This window comes from Lactuca sativa, chromosome 3, assembly GCF_002870075.4.
Source record: "Lactuca sativa cultivar Salinas chromosome 3, Lsat_Salinas_v11, whole genome shotgun sequence".
Classification (NCBI taxonomy): domain Eukaryota; kingdom Viridiplantae; phylum Streptophyta; class Magnoliopsida; order Asterales; family Asteraceae; genus Lactuca; species Lactuca sativa.
Genome location: NC_056625.2, coordinates 175,919,968 through 175,942,839, shown reverse-complemented (window position 1 = coordinate 175,942,839; position 22,872 = coordinate 175,919,968). Strand labels below are relative to the sequence as shown.

At 39.6% G+C, this 22,872-nt stretch overlaps 1 pseudogene; it reads left to right on the top strand.

Moving 5' to 3' along the window:
* Positions 1–3,465: 3,465 nt before the first annotated feature.
* On the top strand, positions 3,466–22,599 carry LOC111906620 (DEAD-box ATP-dependent RNA helicase 20-like; annotated as a pseudogene).
* Positions 22,600–22,872: the final 273 nt, after the last annotated feature.

The window sequence follows — 22,872 nt, the reverse complement described above, 5'->3', positions numbered from 1 at the left end:
GGAAAACACCTTATTTTCCTATTAGTTGATTGTTTTGGATATAGGAAAATCCCTTATTTTCCTAAAGTAACAGGCAGTCTCTAACGTCCAAGACCGAAAATCGCAAGCAACAGACATGCTTAAAAGATTGAGGCATAGTTTTATATAGTAAAGCTATAAGAAGATCGCACTCGTTAGATGAAGAATAGTTTTAATAGCTACTCATTCATAAAATCAGAATATCATAATAATTGTCTATCTGGTGAGTTTTATAACCATACTAAACATAATATGCCTGTGGTGACGATCCTTAGGCGTCGAAATGTTTATGACAAGCTGTCACCCAAAGGACTGTAGCTAACAGTCAGGGCGTGGGAAAATGACTTCCCGTATAGATCTATACATATTTGACATGCTCTCCAAATGGGAGACTCTGGTTATAATAGACAGGACTTTAGGTAGTACCTTTTTAACAAAAAGGTAGCATTTGAAGATGTAATCGTCTCACGGATTCTCAACTAAGTCTGTATTAAAATAATAGTTTTGTATGCAATGTTTATCCTCTTTCACAATGTTTGACAAAGCATAAATCATAAGTTCTTTGAATGCATAAAATGGTTTAACAAGGATGGCTACCCTAGATACTATGCATTTTGTATAACCCTAATGCATGCAAGGTATAACAAGAGTTTTCACGTTTTCACTCCGGATTAACCGGGTGTTTACTTGTATTCTCCCCCGAAATGTATTAAAAGTACATTATAAAGTATTTGAAGGTGTATAAAATGGGTATGAACTCACTTGATTGAAGTGGTTGTTTTGAAGTAGTCGAGAGAAGAATCGAGCAGAACTTTGACTGGAAAAGTTGATTTTTCTCGGGATTCTCGGGAATGTCGGGAGCGTAAATATTTCCTTCCAAACATGGATATGAAAACCGGGATGTCGGGATGGCTTCGGGGGTTTAAACATAGATCTTCGGCATGAGAAAGTGAAGAAATAAGCAAATATGCCTGGAACCCTCGCACCCCTTTTATAGGAGGCTAAACCGCCACGGTACACTGGGCGTACGGGGTTACGCGGGGCGTACTCGTGCGTCACCGCTTACTGCATCCTCGGACGAAGCATTGATGGGAGGGCATAGAGGCGTAGGGGTGACGTGGATGAACCGAGGCCTAGCACCTGAGTACGCTGGGCGTAACTCGGATCAGCCCGGTGACTCCTCCTCCTTCGGATAATATCGGGTATTTAGAATTAAATTTAATATTTTAATTATTTAATAAACTTCAAAAATTCATATCATCCTCATACGAACTCCGTTTTTGACGTTCTTTATATCCACATGTAGGTGAGACTACGCTCTACAACTTTCATTTAGACTATGTAGGCAAATTTTGAAATTATTTTTATTATTTATTTTTAACAAGCCGGGACAGGAAAACTCCGTTAAAATTCCATAACTTCTTCATCCGATGTCCGTTTTCATCAAACTTTTTACCGTTGCAATACCATTGATGAGATCTTCGATTCACGTTTAGGTCATGTTGGCAAAAAGTCGCTCGATCTCTATTTCGAGTTTTTAGCAATCTACTGCTACGTTCGAAACTTCGAAAAATCATAACTTTCTCATATGAAGTCAGATTTGGGTGTTCTTTTTATGTATGTTCACGATCTTGGGATATCTATGACTTTCATTTAGATACCTAAGGCTAAAAAGTATTTTATTGAAATTTCTCGTTTTATGTTTAACAACGCTTTACAGGTAGCGTAACGAATCTTTGATTTGTCATAACTCTTTCGTTATAACTCGGATTTTAGTGTTCTTTATATTTTTGGAAACCTTATCACGATATTTACCACATAATGTACTCAAACGGAGCTTTTTGAACATTTCATTTTTGATGATATTCTTATTGCTTCACAAAAAGATTACAAGACTCGACTTTTAGACATTACATTGACCTGAAATAACGGGTTGTTACATACTCGCCCACTTCCGATACTCTCTCTAAGCCCTGTTTTAACCCCCCCGAAGCCTCGGTGTCATCCCGAGATCCGAAGCGAGTCTCGAAGCACCGAAGATCTCGAGAAGAAAAGAGTTTCCGAGCCGAAGCTCTGCTTGCGAGAAGCCCGGTGTGTGAAGATCTTCTGGTTTCACCGAAGAATACTACTCTTAGAGCCATTGTGTTTTCCGATCATCTTCTGATCAAGTGAGTGTGTATTTAGTTTCTTCTAACGCATAATTATGAAGTATTTTATATGAAATATGTGTTATGTGTATATTTTGTTGTTATATGTGTGAATGTATATTCACTTTCTTCTATCTCATAGATATGATTTATTCTCTATGAAATACGTGTTATGTGTATGTGTCTCATCTGTTGTTTGGAATATGTATTGAATGAGAATGCTATACAAGTTTTAAACTATGTAAAAAAAATATTTTTATCTCCTAATATGTTGGGTAGAACATGGGTAGACAGTTGATGTGTGATAAACAAATGAGGGGCCTCGATGTTGTTATTGTTGATCTAGTTATTCAACGGAGTATGGATAACGACCACAGACTCTTTCTAGACAGTCCTATGGAACGCTAGTAGGCTCATAACCTGTAGGTGTTGTGAACAATGTGTTCACCGGTGTACTCTATCCCCCTCATGGTTGCCTTTAGGACATCTATTGTTGAGGAAACCCCTTGCAGTAATGTCGATCCCGATGAAAAATCCTAGATTAGGTCCCTTGAGATAGATGTTGTTTTAGGAAAATAAAGTGAGGATAATGGGAATGGGTAATCGGGTTATTGTTGGTTGGTGAAATAAAATATAATTATTAATTGTAGGATGAAAACCCTATATGCTCACCAGGCTCCCAAGCCTGTTGTATGGTCTATCTTTTGTTGTTTATGCTTTTGTGTATGTATCGGAACATGACATCCCGAGTTTTGATTATATAATGAAAATACATTTCTTTATGAAATGCTTTTATAAATATTATTTTTAACATATTTTGTTTTTGGGAACAAATTCTACAACTCTTTTAAATCAATGGATTTTCTCTTAAATAAGTTTGAATGCATAAATGAAATCGCTCTTTTCTGGCCGTGATTTTGGGGATGTTACAGTTAGTATCAGAGCACTAGTTTAACTGAACTATGAATTTGTAGGATTTCTAGACTTAAACTTAGAATGCTAAGTGAAGATTGTTGGATGTGTGTCTATTATATTTCAGACATGAGCACTAGTTTATTTTAGGAAAGTTGCCTAAAATGCTTTTATGTGCTAAATGTTATATGTTGCCATATATGATATTATTTTTTCAGATCTATTGTCTGTTGCCGACCGGATCTGGAAACCTTATGTGTGTAGGATTCTAATCGTACGTCTATGGTATTAGAACTAGCATATAAATGTTTCGGAGTGATATGGAAGATCGTAATATCTATCACGACTGAAGATCTAAATTTCACCTTATTCGGTGTATAGATCAAGAATGGAAAGAACAAGAAGCGGTGTTGGAAACGCAAACGAGAACAGGAATCAACTGCCTGTGATTGAACAAATAGCTGTTGAAGCTGCTGCACTAGAGCAGATCAGTTTGGCTAGAGTGCAAGCCATGATTCGGGCTATGTTAGCCGAACAAAGGGGAGAAATGCAACAGATGTTGCATGAAAATAGGAACGAACCTATCATACCCATTGAATCGATTCCCGAGCAATTGGAGGAAGGAAACAATAGTCGCGTTGTGAGTCAAGTTGCGACTCAAGAAGAACGAAGGAATGATCCGGAAAGGGGAAACAAATGGGATGGGCGAATGTACAAGAATTTATTGGGCGCCAAGCCGCCAAGTCTTTCTGGGAGCCCAAAGCCTGTTGAGATTATGGATTGGATCTCCGAAATGGAGATGGTATTTGAAAGTTGCGACTGTAGCAACAAACAGAAGACTGTCTCTACAGTTAGACAACTGAAGACTAGAGTCTTGAGCTGGTGGAAGTTGTTGGCAGATACTATGCCACGAGGAGAAGCCCTGAAAATGTCATGGGAGGATTTCTTGGAACAAATAAGGGTGCAGTACTGTTCAGAGATAGATCTAATTGATCTGAACAATGAGTTCTAAAACTTGAAGAAGGGGAGGATGAGCATTGATGACTATGCTATTGCATTCACTGATAAAATGAAGTTATTTCCGTACCTAGTGCCAACGGAACTCTCCAAGATTGAGAGGTTCTCTAATGGACTGCTTGCCGACTTTGGCCCGACAGTCAAGATGGTAACCACTCTGAAAACGGTTGTTCGAGCAGCTAAGAACGTGGAGGCCCAGTAGAAGGAAAAGGGTCTGAAAAGGATAGAGGTTGGTGAAAAGAGGAAGTTCGATGGACCTTCGGGGTCCAACAAGAAAAACAAGTTCTCGAAGTCTAGTTCGAGAGGAGGAGGAGGCGAAGCGAAATGGTGCGACAAATGTAATAAGAAGCATCACGGAAAATGTGACGTAGAGGCCACATGTTTTAAATGTGGAAAGCCAGGGCATTATGCCAACGAATGCACCCTCACAAAGAAAGTTTGCTATGGTTGTGGTGAGGAGGGGCACATCTCGAGAGATTGTCCGAAGAAGAAGGAGGCAACAAAACACAACATTCCGCCAAATCCGAAGGCCAGAGCATTCCAAATAACACTGGAAGCTGCTAAAGATGAAGTTGATGTCGCTTCAGGTACCTTTCTCATAAACAAATTGCTTGCCCAAATTTTATTTGATTCTGGAGCCAACTACTCCTTTATTTCGCATGAATTTGGTAAAAACTAGCTTTGCCTGTCGATAGACTAGATAATGCTTTATTAGTCGAAGTTGCTAGTGGCAAGTTTGTACCTGTTAGCCATCGTATGAAAAACATCTTAATTGACTTGAATGGGAATAAGTTCCACGAGGAATTATTGCCTATCGAACTAAACGGTTTCGACATCATGTTGGGAATGGATTGGCTTAGCACCAATGATGCCAAAATACTACGCAAGAAGAAGATTGTAAAAGTAAACCCGCCATGGAAAGAGTCATTTATGGTGTATGGAGATAAACGTAGGGTAAATTCTGGAATCATTTCGCTAATTAAAGCCAGAAAGTGTTAGGCCAAAGGATGTACATCATATTTGGCATTCGTGATCGATGCTAAGAAGGAGAAAAAGGAGATGCAAAGCATTCCTATCGTATGTGAGTATCCAAAAGTATTTCCCGAAGATCTTCCCGGATTACCACCTGATAGACAAGTGGAGTTCAGAATAGACTTGTTACCAGGGACGACGCCTATAGCAAAAGCACCTTACCGATTAGCACCAATGGAGATGAAGGAGCTGATGATGCAACTTCAGGAGTTATTGGACAAAGGTTTCATTAGACCTAGTTCATTGCTCTGAGGAGCTCCGATATTATTTGTAAAGAAGAAGGATGGGAGCATGAGAATGTGTATCGATTACAGAGAGCTGAACAAGGCAACAATAAAGAATAGATATTCGTTGTCGATGATTGATGACATGTTCAGTCAACTTCAAGGCTCAAGTTATTTTTCAAAGATCGATCTGAGGTCAGGATATCATCATCTGAAGGTGAAAGAACAGGACATAGAGAAGACTGCATTCAGAACGCGATATGGACACTACGATTTTTTGGTTATGTCGTTTAGACTAACCAATGCTCCAGAAGCCTTCATGGATTTAATGAACAGAGTCTGTAATCCGTTACTTGATAAATCTATGATAGTGTTCATAGATGACATTTTGATTTACTCGAAAAGCCAAGAGGACATTGGCAGACACTTGCGAGAAGTGATGGAAGCCTTGAAGAAGGAGAAGTTGTATGCAAAGTTCTCCAAATGTGATTTTTGGATTTGAGAATTCCAATTCTTGGGTCACGTGGTCAACCAAGAAGGAATAATGGTTGATCCAGCAAAGATTGAAGCTGTGATGAAGTGGGAACAACCAAAAATTCCCACGGAGATCCGAAGCTTTTTAGGATTAGCCGGATATTACCGAAGGTTTATCCGAGGCTTTTCTTCGATTGCTAGTCCATTAACAGCTTTAACCCACAAAGGAGTTGCTTATGCGTGGAGTGATAAGCATAAAGAAGCATTCGAGAAGCTATAGAAGAAGCTATGTGAGGCACCAATTCTTTCTCTACCCGGTGGAGTTGAAGACTTCGCTATTTATAGCGATGCGTCTGGTGTTAGGTTGGGATATGTTTTGACCCAAAGGGAAAAGGTGATCGCATATGCGTCTCAACAGTTGAAAGAGCATGAAAAGAACTACCCGACTCATGATTTGGAGTTGGCAGCGCTAGTTTTCGCTCTAAAAGTATGGAGGCATTACCTCTATGGCACGAAGGGCAAACTTTTCACTGATCATAAGAGTCTCCAATATCTCTTTAGTCAGAAGGAATTGAATATGAGGCAACGACGCTAGCTACAGTTACTTAAGGACTACGAGTGTGAGATACTTTACCACCCCGGTAAAGCTAATGTTGTTGTTGATGCTCTTAGTCGGAAAGTCAATCTTGAAAGAAAAAGGCCAAGATCGTTGGGAATAGAAGTTGTCTCGACAATTGTGGAGAGTATAAAGAAACCACAAAAGGAAGCTTCTGTGAAGAATGACCGAAAGGAAGAACGTTTGGGCAAAACGTTGGTGTTCGGTTTAAACAGTCATGGACTGAAGGTGTTTCAAGATTGGATTTGGATACCTAAGACAGGAGGAGTCAGAGATCTTCTGATGGAAGAATCTCACAAGACCATGTACTCGATTCATCCTAGAAGCACTAAAATGTATAGGGACCTGAAACCCTACTACTAGTGGCCGACGATGAAGCTCGATGTTGCGAAGTATGTGGCCGAGTGTGTGACTTGTGCGAGAGTTAAGACACAACATCAGAAACCGTACAGGAGTTTAGAACCTTTTCTTGTGCCTATGGGTAAGTGGGAAGACATTGCTATGGATTTTGTCACTAAACTGCCCAGAACGAACAGTGGTCACGACATGATTTGGGTGGTCGTTGATTGATTCACTAAGAGTGTGCATTTCATAGCAGCCAATGAGAAGTGGTCTATGGAAAAGCTTGCGAATTCTTACGTGAAGGAAATTGTGAGGCTTCACGGTGTTCCATTAACGATTGTATCGGATCGTGACAGTCGTTTCACCTCAAGGTTTTGGAAAAGTCTACAAGAGGAAATGGGTACCAAGTTGTGTTTAAGTAAAGCTTACCATCCACAGACTGATGTTCAGAGTGAAAGAACGATAAAAACACTTGAAGATATGTTGAGAGCATGTACCCTAGAATTCTTAGGTAATTGGGATGAACATTTACCTTTGGTAGAATTTTCCTACAATAATAGTTTCCGCTCGAGCATAAAGATGCACCTTATCAAGCTCTGTATGGACAGAAGTGTCGTACGCCGTCTTGTTGGCTTGAGGCTGGGGAAAAGCAGTTTATGGGACCCGAGATGGTTCATCAAACCGCTGAAAAGATGAAAATAATCAGGGAAAGAATGTTAGCAGCTCAGGATCGTCAAAAGAGCTATGCTGACAAGAAAAGAAGACCGATGACTTTTGAAGTTGGAGATTTGGTTTTACTTAAAGTCTCTCCGTGGAAGGGACTTATAAGATTTGGTAAAAGGGGAAATTTGAGTCCAAGGTTTATTGGACCTTTTAAAGTTCTTCAGAAGGTTAGGAACCAAGCTTACAAGCTCGAATTACCCAAAGAACTGAATGGTATTCATAACACTTTCCATGTGTGTTATTTGAGGAAGTTCATGGGAGAAGTTCGCGACATGATTCCACTTTCGGAGTTGAGAATCGATGATAACAAAAGCTTGGTTGAAGAACCAGAGGCAATCGTTGACCGAAAGAGTAAGAAGTTGCGACGCAAGATGGTTGAGTTAGTGCTTGTCCGTTCGAAACATACGAATGGGCCAAATCTCACCTGAGAGACGGAGAGTGACATGATGGATCGCTATCCGCATTTATTTGTTGATGTGTGGTTTCGGGGACGGAATCATCCTAAGGTGGAGAGAATTGTAACGCCCACATTTCCAGGCTAGGCATAAATGATGATGTAATAGTCTAGGTTAACCTTTGTAAACCGTTTCGAAATAATAGAAGTGTATTATTTGAGTATTATGTGTTTTGTGCTTAATTGTGTGTCTTAATTAAATTAAGAATAAAAACAAGCATGAAAATGAAATGTTATATAAACCCAATATTAATACATGAAGACGTAGTGGTCGTGACGAGGTTTCCGAATATATAAAGAATGCCGAAATCCGAGTTATAACGAAGAAGTTATGACCTGTCGAAGTTTCGCGACAGATCCGACACGACGCTGAATGACGTAAAATACGAATTCATGATAGAGAGAGATTTGGCCTTAGAGATCTAATAGAAAGTCTTAGAGTTCATTAAACCGAGAGTGTGCATAAAAAGAACGTCCAAATCTGACTGCGTATGAGGAAGTTATGATTATTCTAAGTTTCGACTTAGCGGTATGTAGCCCGAATACTCGATTTGAGATCGAGCAGTTTTTAGCCGAAACAATCTAAACGAGAATCGAAGATCTTGTCAATGGTAGTGCAACGGTAAAAAGACAGACGAAAACGGACGTTGTATGAAGAAGTTATGAATTTATAACGGAGTTTTCTTGTCTCGGCCTACTAAAAATATTATAATAAAAATAAATTCAAAATTAGCCAACGGAGTCTAAACGAGAGTTGTAGAGCATAATCTCACCTATGCGTGGATATAAAGAACGTCGAAAACGGAGCTCGTATGCGAAAGTTATGAATTTCTGAAGTTCGGGGCGTGAACCCCAAGCTCACGAGGTGAGCATTAGTGGCTCACGAGGTGAACAGAAGATGGACGTCTTCCAGGGCAAGTGGCCATGACGAACGCAATGACGTATCGAACTCACGAGGAGAGCATATGTAGCTCACGAGGTGAACCTAGCATTTTTGCCCTATAAATAGAATTCAAGGGGCAGCCGAGTTTGGTTGCTCATCTCTTACTCTCCCACTCCCGATACTCTCTCTAAGCCCTATTTTAACCCCCCCCCCCCCCCCCCGAAGCCCCGGTATCATCCCAAGACCCAAAGCGAGTCTCGAAGCACCGAAGATCCCGAGAAGAAAAGAGTTTCCGAGCCGAAGCTCTGCTTGCGAGAAGCCCGGTGTGTGAAGATCTTCCGGTTTCACCGAAGAATACTACTTTTAGAGCCATGGTGCTTTCCGATCATCTTCTGATCAAGTGAGTGTATAGTTACTTTCTTCTAACGCATAATTATGAAGTATTTTATATGAAATACATGTTATGTGTATATTTCGTTGTTATATGTGTGAATGTATATTCACTTTCTTCTATCTCATAGATATGATTTATTCTCTATGAAATACGTGTTATGTGTATGTGTCTCATTTATTGTTTGGAATATGTATTGAATGTGAATGTTATACAGGTTTTAAACTATCTATAAAAATATATATTTTTATCTACTAATATGTTGGGTAGAACATGGGTAGATAGTTGATGTGTGATAAACAGATGAGAGGCATCGATGTTGTTGTTGATCTAGTTATTCAGCGGAGTATGGATAACGACCATGGACTCTTTGCAGACAGTCCTATGGAACGCTAGTAGGCTCATAACTTATAGGTGTTTTGAACAATGTGTTCACCGATGTACTCTACCCCCCTCACGGTTGCCTTTAGGACATCTATTGATGAGGAAACCCCTTGCAGTAATGTCCGTCCCGATGAAAAATCCTAGATTAGGTCCCTTGAGATAGATGTTGTTTTAGGGACGTTAAGTGAGGATAACGGGAATGGGTAATCGTGTTATTGTTGGTTGGTGAAATTGAATATAATTATTTGTTACAGGTTGAAAACCCTATATGCTCACTAGGCTCCCAAGCCTGACCCACTCAGTTTATTTCTATTACAGGCAGTGGCATGAGGGCATAAGATGGATCAATCCTCAAGTTATTTTGTTTATTAAACCAGTTGTTATATGTAACTATTGTATGGTCTATCTTTTGTTGTTTATGCTTTTGTGTATGTATCGGAACATGACATCCCGAGTTTTGATTATATAATGAAAATACATTTCTTTATGAAATGCTTTGGTGAATATTATTTTTATCATATTTTGTTTTTGGGAACAAATTCCGCAACTCTTTTAAATCAACGGATTTACTCTGAAATTATTTCAAAAGCTTAAATGAAACCGGTCTTTTCTGGCCGTGATTTTGGGGATGTCACAAATATCTTTCAAATACAACATAAAAATATCAGAGACTCTCTCGAGTATGCACACACTTGATAAACCATCCCTACTTGTTCCTTAATACCCTAAGGATTCTTACTTGGACTGCGCACTGATCTGGTGTTTTCAGTAGTACGGGCCCTATACTACCGTCCACACCGCATCAGTACTCACCCCAAGTCCTCCTCCTAGGATCCCAGATCACAAGCACTCTATTTCTCGCTAAGCATCGGCTACCCTTCGGTAGGCCCGTGATAAGCTCCTCACTGCTACCTACTCACTCTCAAGCATCTCATAGCAGCAGTAATCTCCTAGGCTAAGGCATTACAGATCAGGCCACTCTAGTCCTAATATGAATACCTAGCCTACTCTAGCATACATAGCATATCATATCATATGTCATAACGTAAGGGTATTTTGGGAAATCACCATTCGGGCGCTGATTGATCATACACATTGCTTCTTTCTGCTTTCTCAAATTCATTTACTTTTTAGAAAAAATGTTCCTTGTATGAACACTTTCTCAAATCCTCAATTTAAGTTCAGATACGCCCGAAGGTGCATCCGAATCCCTCAAACCAAGGCTCAGATACCAACTTGTAACAACGTGAATTTTCAAAACAATTTTTCATTTTTCAAATAACATAAAACTCATTCAATATTCTTAAATCTTAAATTTAACAAATGCCATCATGATAAAGCATATCCCAAGATCATAAAATAAATCTTCTGCCAGTGTGTACGCATCATGTCAGCGCCTTCCCGTGATAATCTCTAGTACCTGAAACACATAACACATAACACTATAAGCATAAATTCTTAGTGAGTTCCCCAAAATACCACATACAACACATACGCCACTCAAGGCCAAAACACTATGGGATCTTCCGATCCATGTGTCTTAGGGGACTTCCATCCCAACTCTGGTAGACCTTCTTGCCCTACCTGTATGACCTTCCGGTCCTCATCATCTTGATCTTCCGGTCCATATCATGGTACTCATAACATAGCATAACACATACATATCACATAGCAACACATATCACATACTCCGCATAGCATATAAGACCTTCCGGTCACACATAGTTACCACTCTAGGTTAGTGAGAAGACTCACCTCATATACTGTCCAGTAACTCACGTGCTCGGTATCCCTGATCCTCGTACAATGATCTAGCCCTGCCAAAACACATAAGCAATCTTCTCAAATCAATAACGGCTCTCCAGGCTAGACTAGTTTGTTCCAATGTTCTCTTAGAAGGCTAAAAGACCATTTTACCCTTCTAATGGTCCAAAAGTCCAAGTGTTGACCCAACCCTAAAAGTCAACTTTAGTCAACGGTCAAACTTTGACCAGACTCGTCGACTGCACATAGGTGACTCGGCAAGTCCAAGCATGTCGTCTGCATCTTTCTAAGCCTCACTCGACTCATCGAGTGAACCTTCCACTCGACGGGTTACTATTGGTCATGAATCGCGGGGCAACCCGACTCGACTCATCGAGTCCCCTTATGGACTCGGCGAGTTCCTTCCATGGTAACACTCAAACGACCTTCTAAGGTCAAATCTGCTTCTCTAACTAATAAATCTAACCTTCTAGCACTCAAAAGTCACATAAAGGTTCAAACTTTACTCTCATGCAACACACACAAAGCCATAAATGGAGAAATAACCTTCAAAATGGTAACCTACTCTCAAAACTCTCATGAAACAGCATAAAGCTAGAAGGTTGGGACTTTTTGGACCTCTCATGGTCCAGATCCAACATCTACACCACCTTGGGACATCACATGCTTCATAATCCAACTCAAAATGATGCAAAGAAACCCTAGATTCAAGCAATCTATCAAATACACGAAATGGAAAAGGATTTGTACCTCCAGAAGCGAATCTCAGTATGAATAAAACAGATCCAAGCTCCACAATCGATCTAGCTTGGAATTTCCCACTCCTTCTAGCAAGAACACACAAAAAGGATGATGAGTTAGCCTTTCCCTTGCTCTCTAAGGTCTCTTCGCTCTTAAGGGTTTCTCATCCATGTAAGTGGCCGCAAATGAAGGCCATAAGGACCTTTAAATAGGTCCTAAACCCGAGAAATTAGGGTTTCCTCGTCAGCACCGAATCGTCGAGTCAGATACCCGACTCATCGAGTCCAGTCGCTAAAACGCGTCAAAAGTTACGACTCTACTCGACGAGTTGAGGCACCAACTCGTTGAGTCCCTCCAATAACTCCGAAAATTAAATGATTAAATAATTAAAATAGCATACCCGCATTTCCGGATGTTACACAACTTGTCGAGTAGCTCTACAAAAATAAATAAATTATAATTAAATGGGTACCAGGAATCAGGCATTACAGGAAGAGTGCGTGGTTTATTCAGACTTTGGAGGACATGTTACGTGCGTGCGTGTTTGATTTTGGTTGGAGTTGGGATAAGTATCTTCCATTGGCAGAATTTTTGTATAACAACAGTTATGACACAAGCATTGATCGACCTCCTTGTGAGATGCTCTACGGAAAGAAATGCAGGACCCCGATATGTTGGGGCAAGGTCGGCCAGCAAGTCATGGAGAGTACCGAGGTGGTGCTCAAGACCACTGAGCTGATTCAGCAAGTTCGGAGCAGGCTCCAGACAGCTCAGAGTTGGCAGAAGAGTTATGCTGATAAGCGTCAGTCAGACTTGGAGTTTCAGGTGGGAGACATGGTTCTCCTGAAGGTATCCCCATGGAAAAGAGTCATCCGGTTTAGGAAATGGGGCAAGTTGGGCCCCAGGTATATTGTTCCCTTCAGGTTTTTGGCTCTGGTGGGCCAGGTAGCTTATCATCTTGATCTTCCATCCGAGCTCATTCAAATTCATAGCATATTTCATGTCTCTCAGCTACGGAAGTGTTTAGTGGATGATTCTGCACTTGTACCTTTGGAGGATATTCAGGTGGATGACCACCTGAATTACATTGAGAGACTGGTGGCAATTTAGACCAGAAGGCAAAATGCTTGAGGAACAAGGTTGTGGAGCTGGTTAAGGTGCAGTGGTTGCACTGCAAGATGTCTGAATGGATGTGGGAGTCGTAGGAAGAGATGAGGGAGCATTATCCTGAATTGTTCGGGGCGGCGAACTTCAAGGACGAAGTCTGATTCAAGTGGGGTAGAATTGTAACGTCCGATCCTGATATTATTCATTTTTGGTCCCTCATATATTAAGTTATTGCTTTTGGCCTTGTTTTGAAAGTTTGTGGGAGAGGAGGGACCATGCTAGCCAAGATTAGACTTTGGAGGCGGAGCTCGAACGTGGGGCGTTCCCTTGGGGAACACAAGGCGTTTAAGCATGGAGCTCAAACCCTAATTTTTAGGTTTTATGACCTATTTAAACACCTTAATTCCTAGGTGTTGGCCTCATTTCTCAGCCTACATAGCCTCAAACCCTAATCTCGAAACCCTAGAGCCTCCTTGAGTGTTGTGAGCTCATTGTGTGTGTTTGAAGCTGATTCAAGGTAGAGAAGCTTGATGCAAGGTGGTGGTTCAAGTAAGAGCTTATATATCTTGGTTCTCTCCTCCATTTCCAGCACATTTAAGGTATAAAGCTCTAACCTTGCTCATTAGAAGCTTAGATCTAAGTTTTTATGGATTTTGATCCCTTTTGGGGGGCATGGTTGAGCTCTTGTAGTTATGATCACTCCAGCAGCTTTGAGTTGCTCCTTTTGGCATTTCTGATGTTTTAGATTCATAAAGTGTGCATATTTGGAGTTGTATAAGCCCTATTCATGAGATTAATCCCTTGTTATTGACGTTGAATACTATATCTTGAAGTTGCGACTTTTTGGGGCATGCAAAGCCACCAAGTCAGTGAATTTATGGTTCTAGATGACCTTTAGGACTTGGATCTTGGTTCTGGTCATGCAGCATTAGGCATTAAGTGCTTAATAACCACTTTTCGGCATCAGTGTACGAACGCCCAACGTTGGGTCGAGGAACGCCTAGCATTTTGGTTGAGGCTCATTATTTGTTGACTAGGGACGAACGCCCATCGTTTCACAAGGGAACACCCAACATTCGATCCAACAGTTGGCTTTCCTTGGGCCATTTTCTTGGACCTTGTTGCTTTGGGCTTTTGTGGACCACTAGAAATCAGGTTTTTAGGGTATGTATATGCTTGGGCTTTGGGGTAAAGCCCATTAGAGGAGTTTGAGCCCAATTTGGAAAATTAGCCCACAAGTGGGCTATTATCTAGTGATGGACCTTTTATGTTATAGTTTTGGACCTTATTGATTAACCAAATTAGACCAGGTGTAATATGATCATTTTACCCTGGCATAGATTATTGGATTTTGATTGGATTTTATTTTGGCACTAATAGCTCGGGGGGTCGTCAAGGCAGCAACTAGAGATTTCTTTCTTAGAGATTCAGCTTTTCGAGGTGAGTTTCCTTACTAGGTTAGTGGGTCGAAGGCACCAATGTCGGCCCATGTTTATGTTGTGTTAGTATGCTAGTTGTCTTCCTAACTCTTGAATATGTATGTGTTTATATGCTTTCCGGGCTAAGGTCTGATGTCCGGCGGGTCCCGATGACTATTTGTATGCTATGTTTCTATGTCATTATTGCATGTTCATGTGTTTATTTAATATATGTAATATGTATGTTGGGCGGGTCCTGATCTATTACCGACCTCAGCTCAATGTCGGGCGGGGTCCAAAGTCGGGCGGGGCCCATTATATGTTTATTGTATGTATGGTATGTGCTAGTTTAGGGGAACTCGCTAAGCTTTGTGCTTACGGTTTCTAGTTTTTGTTTTAAGTACTTATTGTTCCAAGGGAAAGAGCTCGAGTTGACTGCATCATACACACCATTGGAGTTCCGCATTTGACATTCACTCTGATTTTTATAACACTTGATACACTGGTTTTATTGTGATGAATGTTTGATATTTGAAAATACTATTTTATCTATTGTAAGAAAATGAAAATTTTGGAACCATATCTTTGGATGTTACAAATTGGATTTAATGTTGTTTTGTACTAAAGACATTGGAAACAGATCTACTACTTCTTTCTAGAAAGATATTTGGGTTGGGAGTTCTTCTCTTAAAAGTCGGGGTTTGATACTTTTTAATCTTGAATTGGAAAAACAAGTAACCATTCAATCAAAAACGAAGCATGGGCCTTCACTTCTTCTTTCAAAGATATCCTAGGGGGATCCTGTAACACCTGTTCCAGGATCCCGGAGAGCTCCGACTCATCGAGTAGACACTATTAGGAGGAAGCGGGATTTAAATCCTACTCGACGAGTCGGAAGGCCTCGACTCGACGAGTAGGATCTGTAGAGAGAAACCCTAATTTTCAGGCGTTTGTACCCTATTTAAAGGATTTATGGCTCATTTGTAGCCTCCCTCACTGTCTTTACAGTCTAGAAAAGAAACCCTAACCGCATATTTGAACTTCCTTGAGTGTGTGTGTGTGTGTGTCTTAGAGAGTAAAACTTGTGCTTTTGAGAAGGAAACATGAATGTTGAGGAGCTTGAAGAGAGGAGAAGGCTTGGGATCCAGCATCTACTACTTATGAGCATCCATTTAGAGGTAAAAAGTTGCCACCTTGATTTCTATTTTCTTAGATCTTATTTCATGGAATTATCACAAGGATATGGTTCCAGATCTAGACCTCTCTAGGTCCCCAATGACATAAAGTTACTCACTTTATGCAGCTTAGGCCCTTTCCATGCACTAAAACCTTTTAGTAAGCTTAGTTTTGATGTTATGACCTTGGAGGACCTTGCATGCACGTAAAGTTTGCAACTTTACGTGGTATCTGCACCAACGGAAGTTGGATCTGAAGTTTAGGATCTTAGATCCCAGTGAAAAAGGTTGAACACAAAAGGGGCTGAAGGAACTCGTCGATTCCCTTAGTCGACTCGACGAGTCGGGGTATGGTTTACCCATTTTTGAGTTTCTGATTGAGTGCAATGAAGGACTAGGGTTTTGGTCTGAATGGACTTTAGGCTTTCTGGATATTTGATGAACTCAACGAGTCACTAAGGTGGCTCGGCGAGTAGACTTGGGATTCAGTGGAATGAACTCAGGAGAAACTCGACGAGTTGCTGGATGCACTCGGCGAGTTGAGGTCAACATGGACATTTGACCTTGACCGTTGACCTTAACTTGGACCAGGGTTGACCTGAGTTGACTTAGAGGGTATTTATGGTATTTCGGGATTATAACAAGTTAATCACATGTCGATTATAGGCGGTTGAGTTGGAGCAGTACATGGGATATATCTGATCTTATCTTGTCAGTTCAGCATTCGAGAGGTGAGTCTCCTCACCATACCAATGGGTCTAAGGAACCAAGGCCAGCCCATTTTGTGATATGTGGTACACTTGTTGCTGTAGAGATATGTGGTGTGATAGTTAGATATGCTTAGTGTTATGCTAGTTATATGTGTGATATTTTCAGGGAGGACCATGGGAAGATCCCATGGCACTTAGATGTAAGACCATGTGGGGGAGCTCATGGCTTTTCAAGTAAAGACCATGGGAGGAGTCCATGGCACTTGGATTTAAGACCATGGCTTTCTGACTAAAGATCGTGAGGGAGCCCATGCCACTTAGGTGTAAGGCCATGTGGGGGAGCCCATGACATCCTGGAGTAAGACCTTGGGAGGAGCCCACGACATCCTTATATGTTTGTATGCATGGCTTATGTGGTAGATGTAGCTTTTATAGCTCATATATGATATGTGGTAATGTTGATTGTGTGTGGGTTATGCTCTAGGGAACTCACTAAGCATTAGCCTACAATTTGTTGATTTGTTTCACGTACATCTGAGCCTAAGGGCAAGGGCAAGGCTTGATGGCACGGCGTGCACTCTTCGGCAATTGTTTAATGGTACACTCTGATGTTTTGAATAAAATTTTAATGTTATGAATTTTGAAAACAATGGTTGATGTTACTTCGCATTTTATGCGAATGTTTGGCTAATTAAAAATGAAAAAATTTATTTGAAAATTTAGGTCGTTACAAATTTGAATCCCTTCAATGGGAGGATTTTATCCGGTTGATAGGTTCCGTTTCTTTGTCATTTGCTTGTAATAGGTGATTTTGGTCTCTTTCGGGAGTGAGGGAGTTCATGGTGGCGTCGCTTAGATATTTCATTGATGTAAAGGCTCTTCTTTTTACATTCCCGAGACTAAATGGAGTAAATTGGTGCCTATAAAGGTTAATGTGTTTATGTGTCATTTGGCTCTTCATAAGCTCCCAAGTCAACATAACCTTTTATCTAGGAGTTTGGATGTCTCATCTTGGATTTTCCCTATTTGTAATTCTCTTTCTGAAAACACAAGAATCATTAGTTTTTTCCTATCGTTTGGCTATTTATCTTTATTTACATGTCCTTAGATGATGGGCTTTGACAATTGTTCATTTAATTTTTTTAAAGACCGGTTGCTATGGTTTTGTTCTATTCGTTGCTCAAGGGTGACTAAATCCTGGTTAGAGGGTGTTTTTTATTCTCTTCGGTGGTACATTTGGAATTACATGAATGCTCGAGTTTTTGCTTCTTCTATTCCGATTTCCGAGGTCGACAGTTGTATTTGATAATTTTTGTCACTCAAGCCTTCTTTTGGTGTAAAGCTTGGTCTATGAAAATTTTAAATTGGTTGACTAGCTTCAAAAATCCCCAACTTGTTATTTCTTCTTGATGTCTCATTTGTTTTGTTGGCTCCTTGCTAGGACGTTTTGGTTTTAATAAAACCCAGTGGTTTTAAAAAAATCTTTATAATTGTCCTACTTTTGGAAAAATATATTTTTAATCAAGGACATGATTTTGGGAAAGTTTCACATACTATCTCTCCATCATCATTACAAACCTTTAGTTTCTCTAAATATGTTTTGGAGGATGACGTGGTAGTAGAAGAACTTGGTGTAGAAGCAAGAACATAGGAAATAAATGAAATGAAGGTGATGGTTAATATTGAATTATCTGTTTCCAAATGTGACTAATGATCTAACAAGGAACATAGGAATGTTTGGCTAATTAAAAATGAAAAATTTTATTTGAAAATTTGGGTCATTACAAGTTGGTATCAAATCCTTGGTTTGAGGGATTCATGCACACCCTCGGGTGTGTCGGCAATCAAACTAAGGAAATCACTACTAAAAGAAATAGCCTTTTATGACGCGCAATCAATGACACGCGCTAATAGAGGACACGCATTTGTACGTGCCCTAAAATTTGATGTCAGTTTTCCAAAATATGAAGCATAGAGAACACGCATTTTTTGCGTGCCCTAAATTAGTGTCTAATAAAAAAACACGGAGGGCACCTTAAATAAAATGTGCGTTGTCTCACCATGTCGCTTTATAAATTTTAATGAAACGCGCGTTTCATCCGAGGGGGAAATGAAATCCAAAAATTAAAAAGCCCGCTTGGTTTCCACCAGCTGAAAACCCTAGCTCATCCCCGCGGAAAACCCCCTTTCTTTTTTTCTTTCTTCTCTCTCAATTCTCAAACCTCCATTCTCCTTCCGCCATCTGCTGCTTATTCGACCCTTCCTAGTATCTCCCACCGCCGTCGACTTCCGATGAAAGACGACCGTTCTCGGTGCTCTGCCTCTACAACGATCGACAATCTCACCTGATCACCTCGCCTCACCTTGTCGGCTACATCACCTTGCCAACAACCTCACCTTGTCGGCAACCTCAGGTCTAGTGATCTCATGCTCGCTTCTCCATGTAGGAGACCTAAGCCCCGTTACATTGATCCATCCTCCCAAACTTTGGAAGAACTAGCACTTTTCTCCGGACTACACAAAATCTTCTTAAAAATCAGACCAGCAAATCCAACAAATCGATCGCAAGTACCGCGCTTCATAGATGTGTCTACTTCTCAGCTTCTAGGGCTCGAATCCATATTTCCCCATGTCAACACTCCATCATCTGTTTACTTAGCTTACTAAAATCACCAATCTCGTAGATTTCAGTTACAAACACCCTTCAATATGACGTCTTCAATCGATTTGGTAAAGGGTAGGCTTTTAAATGGATCGAATGAGTTCAATCATTGATGGAGGTTACTCATGTCGTCCACAGGTAAGCAATCCCTTGATCTGACCTAATTGTTTTAAGATTCATATTTTTTTTCAATTGTGATCGTATTTGAAATGGTCAAATAGCCTTCAATATAATTGTATTTGGAGGTCAATCACATTTAGTTACAATTGTGATTCATATCCGATTTTTTTTATAGTTAAGCAGTAATTGGTCAAATATGGGGACTTATTCAGAGTTAAATTGTCAGAAATCACAATGACACATAGTTTAACCTTTGTGATTTTTGGATTCTTATCGTGCTAAAAAGGGAGATATATGAATTAGGGCTAGTTACATATGTACAATATAATTATGACAATCCGGTAAAAACATTTGTTTGATTTTGCACATATTTAAGTAAAATGTTTGACTGTTAGTCATAAAGATCATACACCCTGCAACATCTGGCATTTAAATTTCTTGTTTATTGATTTGGTTGTCAATAATTTAAATTTGTTCTCACATGTTTTCACAAAGGTGCTATAAAAGATGAATCTGAAGATAATGGAAACCTTTCTGATGGGGGTGTTGAATCGAACCAGGTAATTTCAAAGTTCTTCTTTTGTATCATGGAACCCTAGCTTTATGGCCACACTTAATGAGCCTAAATGTATATATATATATATATATATGTGTGTGTGTGTGTGTGTGTCTAAGTAGTATCCACTTTTATTATACCAGATTGAAGGCAATTCATCTGGAAAGAGTGTATGCAACTGGTATTACTTTTGATCGAATGTGCCATGTTTCGTATTAACTGAAAAAATGATTATCATATCATCATTTCTATGTATTAATCATTGATTGCTTCTAGGTGGGATTCCCAAGGGCATTTCAAGCCAAACTTTGATAAGGGAAATGAACCTTTTGTTGTCACAATGCAACCTCCAAACGTGACTGGTTCATTGCACATGGGACATGCTATGTTTGTAACTCTTGAGGTTTGGTAAATGTTTACTAACAACATAGATTCACATAAAAACTTTGCAAAATTCATCATATTTACTTTATTCAATGTGTAAATAAACAAACCATTCATATTTTCAATTGTGTTCCAGGATATTATATATCTAACAGATATTGTTTTCAGTTGGTTGTTGAAAGAATGTTGGCATCTGAATGAATTAAGAGGGTTGAATCAGGTAGAGAAGACTTCACAAAGCAAGTTTGGGAATGGAAAGAGAAGTATGGAGGAACCATTACAAATCAGATAAGGCGACTTGGTGCTTCTTGTGATTGGACCAAAGAACATTTCACACTTGATGAACAGCTAAGTCTTAAGATGATATTCTATCACATTTTAAACTTAATAATCTCAAAAACTATGTTTAAATAGTTAATTATAAATGTTCATAAAAATTCATGCTGTAGGAGCTTGAGTTAGTGGAAGGACAAGATCAGGTGATAGAGATGTATATGAATGAGGAAGTCAGTGAACTTAAGAAAGAAATAGAAGAACTAGAGCATTTATTGCAGGATGAAGAGAAATGTAGAGCTGCAATCGCGAAGTTGAACCCCAACAATAACAGGAGCCACGAAAGAATATTGGAAATTAGTAATAGGGTTATGAACACTAGTAGGAGGGCAGGCATTTTGTGCTTGGTAAGAGTTATGTCCACTTTATGGATCCATTTCTTGACCATGAGTTTGATTGGGGTGAACCATTGAGGGTTGATAAGTACGGGAAGTACCGGTAATAGAATGAGCACAAAGGACGTGAAGGTCAAATTCATAATCAGAACATGAATAGGATAACCTATTTCCGGCGAGTATACAAGTATCACAGTAAAAGGAGATGGACCGATTGTGTTAGTTTTAGCTCCAACTTGTGAACTTGCTGTTCAAATACAACAAGAAGCAACTAAATTTGGCACAACTTCAAAGATTAAGAATACTTGCATTTATGGTGGGGTTCCAAAGGTTCCTCAAGCTTGTGATTTACAAAAAGGTAGGTGGTGATAAGCTCAAAGATGAATTTACTACTATGGATCGGGTATATCCTTATGCTTCTTCAGCGTATTCAACATTTTCCAGCATTATATCTATCTATCTATCTTTGTTGTGCCTAAAGCACATGTTTCATCATCATTTTTTTTTAAATCTTTTCTTTCAGGTGTTCATATTATCATTGCTACACCTGGAAGATTGATTGATATGTTGGAGTCTCATCATACAAACCTGAGGAGGGTGACTTACCTTGTGTTGGATGAGGCATATAGGATGCTTGACATGGGTTTTGAACCTCAAATGAAAAAAATTGTTTCACAGGTTTGTGAATTGTGATTAGTAGTTTTTAACCTGCCTTTTATAATAAGAGAAAACTAAAATATATATTTTCAATTTTTTCTTATCTTATGGGTTTTTGTATATACACAGATGCGACTAGATTGTCAAACCTTTTATTGGAGTGCTACATGGCCAAAGGAAGTCGAACAACTTGCAAGACAGTTTCTTTACAACCCATACAAAGTAACTACTTTTTTCTATTTTCACCATGTGTTCATATTTAATCCTTTTTTTGGACATTTGAAATTTGGACAGGTGGTGATTAGTTCACAAGACTTAAAAGCTAACCATTCGATTCAGCAACATGTGGATATTGTTACTCAGAATCAAAAGTACAACAAGTAAGCAGGCTGTTTTATAGATGATTTTTTATTTTCAACTTTTTAGAAGCTTTAAAATAATAAAATTTGATAATTTTTTTTTCAGATTGGTGAAACTGTTGGATGACATCATGGATGGGAGTAGAATTCTAATTTTTATGGACAAGAAAAAAGGGTGTGACCAAATCACCCGCCAGCTCAGAATGGACGGGCGGCCCGCATTATCAATCCATGGAGATAAAAGTCAAGCAGAAAGAGATTAGGTTTTATCTGAATTCAAAGCTAGTAAAAGTCCAATAATGACAGCTACAGATGTGAAGGACGTGAAATATGTGATAAATTATGATTTCCCGGGTTCCTTGGAAGATTATGTTCATAGGATTGGGAGAACAGGAAGAGTCGGGGCTAAAGGGACAGCATACACTTTCTTTACAGCAACAAATGCTCGGTTTGCTAAGGAGCTTATTGCCATACTTCAGGAGGCCGGTCAGAAAGTCAACCCTGATTTAGCGGCAATAGGGAGAGGTGCACCTCCTCCACCCTCAGGTTCGTTTGGCCAGGTTTGATTTTTCCAAAAAAATGACAGATTTGCCCTTTGGTTTTGTTATTAAAGCTTTGATGTTTGATTTATATAGGTCATGGGGGTTTTCGTGACGGATGAGAAGGGTATGACAGATGTATTGTAGGATAAGTTGGATAAGGAACTAAAGTTTACAGGTATCAAAGTCCTTGGATGCTTTTTTTAAGATTTTTTATTTTTTTAAGAATTTTGAATTTGTTTCCTTCCTTTGAACTTTCTTCTGTAGCTTATTCCATGTGGCGGTGGACAATACTGAGACAACTTGTAATGTTGATGATAGCCAAAGCTGAACCCCAACACAGTGAGGAACACTTCATTTTTCAATAATTGAATTGTTATAAAATATAAATATAA